The sequence below is a fragment of the Mus pahari genome, chromosome 2 (genome assembly GCF_900095145.1).
Source record: "Mus pahari chromosome 2, PAHARI_EIJ_v1.1, whole genome shotgun sequence".
NCBI lineage: Eukaryota > Metazoa > Chordata > Mammalia > Rodentia > Muridae > Mus > Mus pahari.
Window position 1 is genome coordinate 62,288,533 of NC_034591.1, and position 7,432 is coordinate 62,295,964.

Below are 7,432 nucleotides of genomic sequence, written 5' to 3' on the forward strand. Positions count from 1 at the left end.
AGCTAGAGAAAGTATCCAAGGAGCTGAAGGGGTCTGCAACCCTATAGGTGGAGCAACAATATGAACTACCCAGCACCACCAGAGCTCGGGTCTCTAGCTGCATATGTAGCAGAGGATGGCCTAGTTGGCCATTATTGGGAAGAGAGGCCCCTTGGTCTCTCTCTCATTTTATGCCCCAGTACAGGGGAACACCAGGGCCAAAAAGGGGGAGTGGGTGGGTAGGGGTACAGGGGGGAAGGTATAGGGGACTTTGGGGATGGCATTTAAAATGTAATTGAAGTAAATACCTAATAAAAATTGAAAAAAGAAAAGAAAAGAAATGTTCAACATCCTTTGACATCAGGGAAATGAAAATCAAAATGACCCTGAGATTCTACCTCAAACCAATCAGGATGACTAAAATAAAAAAATGAGGTGACAGCAGATGCTGGCAAGGATTCGAGGAAAAAACACTCCTCCATTGCTGGTGGGACTGCAAGCTGGTAAAGCCACTTTGGAAATCAATCTGGCTGTTCCTCAGAAAACTGAAAATAATTCTTTTGGTAGTAGTAGCTATTACCCCTACTGGGCATATACCAAAAGATGCTCCAACATATAACAAGGACCCATGCTCCACTATGTTTATATCAGACTTATTTATAATAGCCAGAAGCTAGAAACAACCCAGATGTCCCTCAACAAAGGAATGAATACAGCCAATGTCGTATATTTACACAATGAAGTACTACTCAGCTATTAAAAACAGACTTCACAGGCAAATGGATGGAACTGGAAAATATCATCCTGAGTGAGGTAACCCAGACACAAAAAGCACACATAGTATGTACTCACTGATAAGTGGATTTTAGCCCAAAAGCTCAGAATACTCACAATACAACCTACAAACCATATGCAACTTAAGAAGATGGAAAACCAAAGTGTAGATGCTTCAATCCTATATAGAATGGGGAGGAGAAAAGGGGGAGCAGAAACAGGTATCCGAAGGGACAAGAGGAAATACAGAGGGTCAAGAAATTGAACAGAAATATGTACAGTGGAGCATGAGAAACTGGGCGTAGCCAAAAGAAAGTCCCAGATGCAAGGGAAACAAGAGGTTCCCAGGACCCAATGGGGATGACATTAGCCGAAATATCCAACAAAGGGGAGATAGAACCTGTAGAGACCATCTCCAGTAGATAGGCACAGCTCCCAGTTGAGGGATGTGACCACCCACCCATCTCAAAAATTTTAAGCCAGAATTGTTTCTATCCAAAGGAAATGCGGAGACAAAAGAAAAAGTGGAGCAGAACCTGAAGGAAAGACCATCCAGAGGCTGCCCCACCTAGACATCCATCCCATATGCAGACACCAAACCCAGACACTATTGCTGATGCCAAGAAGTGCTTGCTGACAGGACCCTGGTATTGCTGTCCCCTGAGACATTCTATCAGCAGCTGACCAATACAGATGCAGATACTCACAGCTAACCATTGGACTGAGCAAGGGGACCCCAAGTGGAAGAACTGGGGAAAGGACTAAAGGAGTTGAAGGGAATTGCAACCCCATAGAAAGAATAATATCAACTAACTGGACCATCCAGAGCTTCCAGGGACTAAACCACCAACCAAAGAGTATATATAAAGGGATCCATTGCTCCAGATACACAAGTAGCAGAGGATGGCCTTATCTGACATCAATAGGAGGGGAGGGAATGCCCCAGCGTAGGGGGATGCTGGCGGGGTGAGTCTGGAGTGGGTGAATTGGTGGGGAGCACCTTCATAGAGGCAAAGGGGAGGGGAGAAGGGGTTGGATGGGGGCTTGTGAAGGGGTATTCATTCGGGAAGGGGAATATCATTTGAAATGTAAATGAATAAAATGGTAAAAAAAAAAATATATATATATATGAACAGAAAACTTCAGCTCCGCCACTCCCCTCTCTTTATGGTTTCATCCTTTTAAAAAGCTGCATTGTCCCTTAATAGTGTATCCCTGATCAATCAGTAGTGGCTTGATTACAATAAATTTTTTGTCATCTACATTGGTCTGATGTTTGAGTTATGTTGAATTTATGTAGGGTTTAAGTGGACCCCCCCCAATAGCATGTCATTATCATTAGCTATTGCTTTTACAAAACCCTTCCTTTTCACTACCTCATAATACCCCTTATACTCAAGTATTATTTAAACATTAAATTTCATTCCACCAGTAAATGCCCATAATTATCATTGTCTATCAAAAACAATATTAATAACAAAAATTGCTATTTTATAATTTCCTTTGAGTACATTATGAGCTCAATCTCTAGTTAGTTGGGATATCAATATTCACATGCCCATTCTGAGTCTGCTCTTCTGGATAACAAATGGAACCAATCAATTCTGTGAAACCCTGTCTGTCCTCAAGCTGGGCACAACAAAGTCATCATCTACACTGCTTCTGTGCTGATCTTAGTGGGGCCTCTGCACTTGGTGCTAGTCTCCAACAGATACACCCTTGTGTCTGTTCTCAGAATGAAGTCATAGGAGGGTCTCAGAAAAGCCTTCTCTGCCTGCTCTTTCCACCACTATGTGGTTGGCCTCTTCTTTGTCAGCGCAATTATTATGTCCATGGCCGCAAGGCCCAGGAACCTGAAGAGCAACAGAAGTGTCTTTTCTTTTTTTAAAAAAAGATTGTTTATTTATTTATTTTATATATATGCATACACTGTCACTGTCTTCAGACACACCAGAAGAGAACATGGGATTCCATTACAGATGGTTGTGAGCCACCATGTGGTTTCTGGAAATTGAACTCAGGACCTCTGGGAGAGCATTCAGTTCTCTTAATCACTGAGCCATCTCTCCAACCCCAAGCCTTTTCTTGTTTTACAGCTTTTAAAACCCATGTTGAACCCCCTAATCTACAGGTTGAAGAACACTGGGGTCAATGGTGCTCCCAGGAGGGCACTGTGCAAAGAAATTCATTCCCAGTTGGTACGATTTTTGAGCTACCAGCCTCAGAAGTTTCCGCTAATGTTAGTCTCCAGTTATTACCCAAATATGGACACATTCACATTGTCTTTTTCTGTGCCTGGTGATAAGAACATATCTTCTCCAGGTATAGGAAAAAGTATAGATAAGTTTCATCATAGACACAAAGCTTTATCAGATGTAACTAATTTCCAATTGGATTGATTATGGAATTATAGGGTGTTTTAACTCATTTTCTATGCCTCCCAAAATTACATGCCATCATACCTTTAGGGTAATTTTAGGTAACTTCATAAACTGCACCAGATTTAGAAGTGAAACAAGCTATACCCAGATATAGTGATCCTGAAATCAGATCGCACACTGGTTGATTCTTCTGTAATTGCACTTGTCTAGTCCAGGAAACACAGGACATCTAGTTGTGCTTTGTGAGACCAGAAACTTTTAAATTCAAGTTATAGACAAATATTAGGATGTTAACTTGTTTGTTGAGTGAAGGAACAGAATTAAAACAAAACTACAGGAGGAAGAAGAGGGGAGTATCTCTTTAAAGACTATAGACAATGATGCTTCATTTATAGACTGGGGATTCAGATGACTCATTACTAGCTAGTAAAAGGATAAATGTGAGCAATGTCTCCTTGAATAAACTGAAAGTGAAAATCAGGTTAAACTATTGGGGTAGTGTAGTATTTCTCTACAACCATAAAATGATGAACTGTGATTTATATCTGTGTGCAGACATTTCTATTCATTGTTTCCCAGCATCTTTCCATCAGCCCTCTACATCCAGATGCATGTCACTGCCCTCCAAGGTCATCTTGCCCTCCATGAGAAGCTTTGCATGATAGAGTTGGTACCTAGCTGGCTCTGCAACTTAGTTAAAAACTAGAGACTCGTATTCAGTTCCAACATATTATAGGTGATTTCTCAATGAAATCATTTCATGTATATGCACATTTATTCTTTTTCTGTTAGTGCATGCACCTGCATATATATATATATATATATATATATATATATATATATGCATGTGTCAGCTATACATGTGTGTGCATGTTTGTGTGCATTAATTTATGTGTGTGTTCGTGCATGTGTGTGCACTCATGTGCATGTGTGAGTCTCTGTGTGTGTGTGTGTGTGTGTGTGTCTGTCTGTGTGTCTGTGTGTGTGTGTGTCTGTGTGTAGGTCAGAGGTCAACTTTGAGTATCGTCCTTTACTGATCTCCTCTTTACTGAACTTGATGCTTGCTGTGTTGGCTAGGCCAGCTAGGCAGCAAGCCCCTAGGATCCACTTTTCTCTGCTTCTCTAGCACTGATGTTAGCTGTGTCCTTCCATGCCTGGTTTTAATGTGGATACTGAGGATCTGAAGTAACAAACACCTAACATGCAGATCCATACCTCCAGTCCCTCAGATGATTTTTCAGTCTGCCATAATATACTCTCCTATCTCTAGTCTTTCTCAATGTCACCATGAAGGCAAATATTAGAAGTATTTTTTAAATGTGTGTTTTTCATTTGGATATTTAATTTCTATCAAAGATTGGATTATTTTCCCATTTTTGTGCTCACAATTTTCAACATTGATACTGGGTGTGCGAAGACTTTCCCCACAAACCAAATAATCTGCTCTCCAGTGATCATCAGCTGCATGTCTTCTAACTGAACTCTAACAGCTATCTGATACTAGATAACATCATACCTCATTAGGCAATGGTTCTTTTTCACAAGTCTACCCCACTTCAGGTGGCGATAACATGCTCCAGGTCTGACATATGCTTCTGATTGATTTGGTATAACTCAGGATTCTTATCTCATGTTCACCACAGCTTCAGGAGTTGCTCAAAGTTATTCTTATAGTATCCCTGCTGGGAAAACATAGCCCACACTAAATGTAAAAGGGCAGGATGATATACCCTCAAATTGGTAGTTGTGACCAGCCACAGCTACATGATGTGAAGAGGAGCACTTATCTTTGCCTAATGTCCCAGTTTAAGTAACACTAGCAGCTGAGAAAAATAACCCCTATCTCAATCACCGTCTCCTATATTCTATATTCTCAGGATTTATGCATTGCAAATAAACACCTGCCATTTGAAAGCTAAATCACTCGGGACACACAATTCAGAACTGCATCTGTACTCTCTACCCAGAACACTACCCTCAAGTGTTACCCTGAAGATACACCCTCCCACATCTTAGTTGTGCCTCTCGTAATAAGGAAAGGTACCTTTACAAATCTCTCTGATGATGTTTTATGTGGAGACCTGATCATACTTCTTATTTTAGTTAGGTTTTATGTCTATTGCTCTAAAATTCTAGAATTTCTTTAAGCAAGAGAGCTTTTAATGCGTAAAAAAAGTAAATAGTGTTAGCCCATAATATAAATGTTTTTATTTCAATTAATACTGACTTCACTATTGGTTTTGCCCATTCCTATACTCATGTAGTATATTTATTCTTTTTTCAGATATATTTATTTATTTTATGAATTTGAGTACACTGTTTCTGTCTTCAGACACACCAGAAGAAGGTACCAGATCCCATTAATGGATGGTTGTGAGCCACCATGTGATTGCTAGGAATTGAACTCAGGAACCTCTGCAAGAGCAGTCAGTGCTCTTAGCCACTGAGTCACCTCTCCAGTACACATTTTTATTCTTTAAAACAGTTTAAGTACTAACCAGAAGTTGAGTAGCTACTTCCTTCGAGCTGAAATGTTTTCTCCTGGAACAAGTGACCTTACAATATAGAAAGTGAATTAAATTTATGAAGCTCAAGAAGAAAACAAAACTCACAATTGTGGACAGCTTCAGAAATGGAGTTTTCATTGAGTCTTCACCAATACTGAAGTAGGCTTCTCAGACATGAAGTTGACTTTTAATCATCTATACTCCTGTAAGAACCCCTCCAAAATTCATTGGTTCATTAAGCTAGGTCTATTTTGTTGGTCTATCATCTGGGCCCTATATAGAACAATGAATATTTGTTTACATTTTCCTGGGAAAGCCAATACAAGATAAAAGAAATCTCAATTTACTTTGAACAGGACATTTGAGTAATAGTTATTGGTATTAAGTTTTTTCAAGAATTTTAAAGCTTTGGGTTTCTTTTGTTGTATTTTCAAATGTAAAACTTAATTACATTCTCTAATTTTTCAGGTTTCTACTCTCAAATGTGTGTTGACCATAAAGAAATGTTTTCTATTAGACTGTTCATACAGATTTTCCGGTTAATACTCCCTAGAGGCAATTTTCTTGTTTCTGTGGTTAAAAATAATGCAAACATTTATAAACATATTTGTTTCAGTTAAACTTTGTTTCCTGTGTTGACATTTTCCATGTGTTTATGTTTCATAGTGACAGCTTTTTGGAAGGGAGGCTGTCCCATCTTGCTTATGTAGTAAAAGCGATTTTGGTAATGTCTTTTCTGAATTTCAATTTCTTTGCTCTCATGAAATTTTACATTTAACTTGACCTGACTTAAACTTTCCATCTCGAAAAGCAACATAGCTTCTGGAACAGGGTCCATTTTGGACCTTCATCTTCAGCCAGAGGGCAGAGCTGAGACCCAGACCTCTGCACTCTTTCCCCTCCAGAGGAGAGGTGGCCTTCAGGGAGAACTCTGTCCTCAGGACCAAAACTCTGCGCACTTCCCTGCAGAGAGAACTCTGACAACTGAGACTCAGGAGAGAGTTGGACTCCCAGGGGTGCTGACAGAGGCTAACAGAATCACAGGAGGAATAAGCTCCAGCCAGAGACAGCAAAAACAACTAACACCAGAGATTAACAGATGGTGAAAGGCAAACATAACAACCTTACAAACGGAAAACAAGACCAGTCAGCATCATCAGAACCCAGCACTCCAAGTCCTAGATACTCCAACACACCTGAAAAGCAAGATTCAGATTTAAAATCATATCTCATGATGCTGGTAGAGGATTTTAAGAAGGACATTAATAACTCACTTAAAGAAATACAGGAGAACACTGCTAAACAGGTAGAAGGCCTTAAAGAGGAAGCACAAAATTCCCTTAAAGAACTACAGGAAAACACTGCTAAATAGGTAGAAGTCCTTTAAGAAGAAACACAAAACTCCCTTTAAAAATTACAGGAAAACACAAGCAAAGAGGTGATAGAATTGAACAAAACCATCCAGGATCTAAAAATGGAAGTAGAAACAATAAAGAAAACCCAAAGGGAGGAAAGAGAACAGAGGGAAACCCTAGAAAAGAAACCAGGAACCATAGATGCAAGCATCAGCAACAGAAGATGGAAGAGGGAATCTCAGATGCAGAAGATCCCATAGGGAACATGAACACAACAATCAAAGAAAATGCAAAATTCAAAAAGATCCTAACTCAAAACATCCAGGAAATCCAGGACACAATGAGAAGACCAAACTTACAGATAATAGGAGTAGATGAGAATGAAGATTTTCAACTTAAAGAGCCAGTGAGTATCTTCAGCAAAATTATAGAAGAA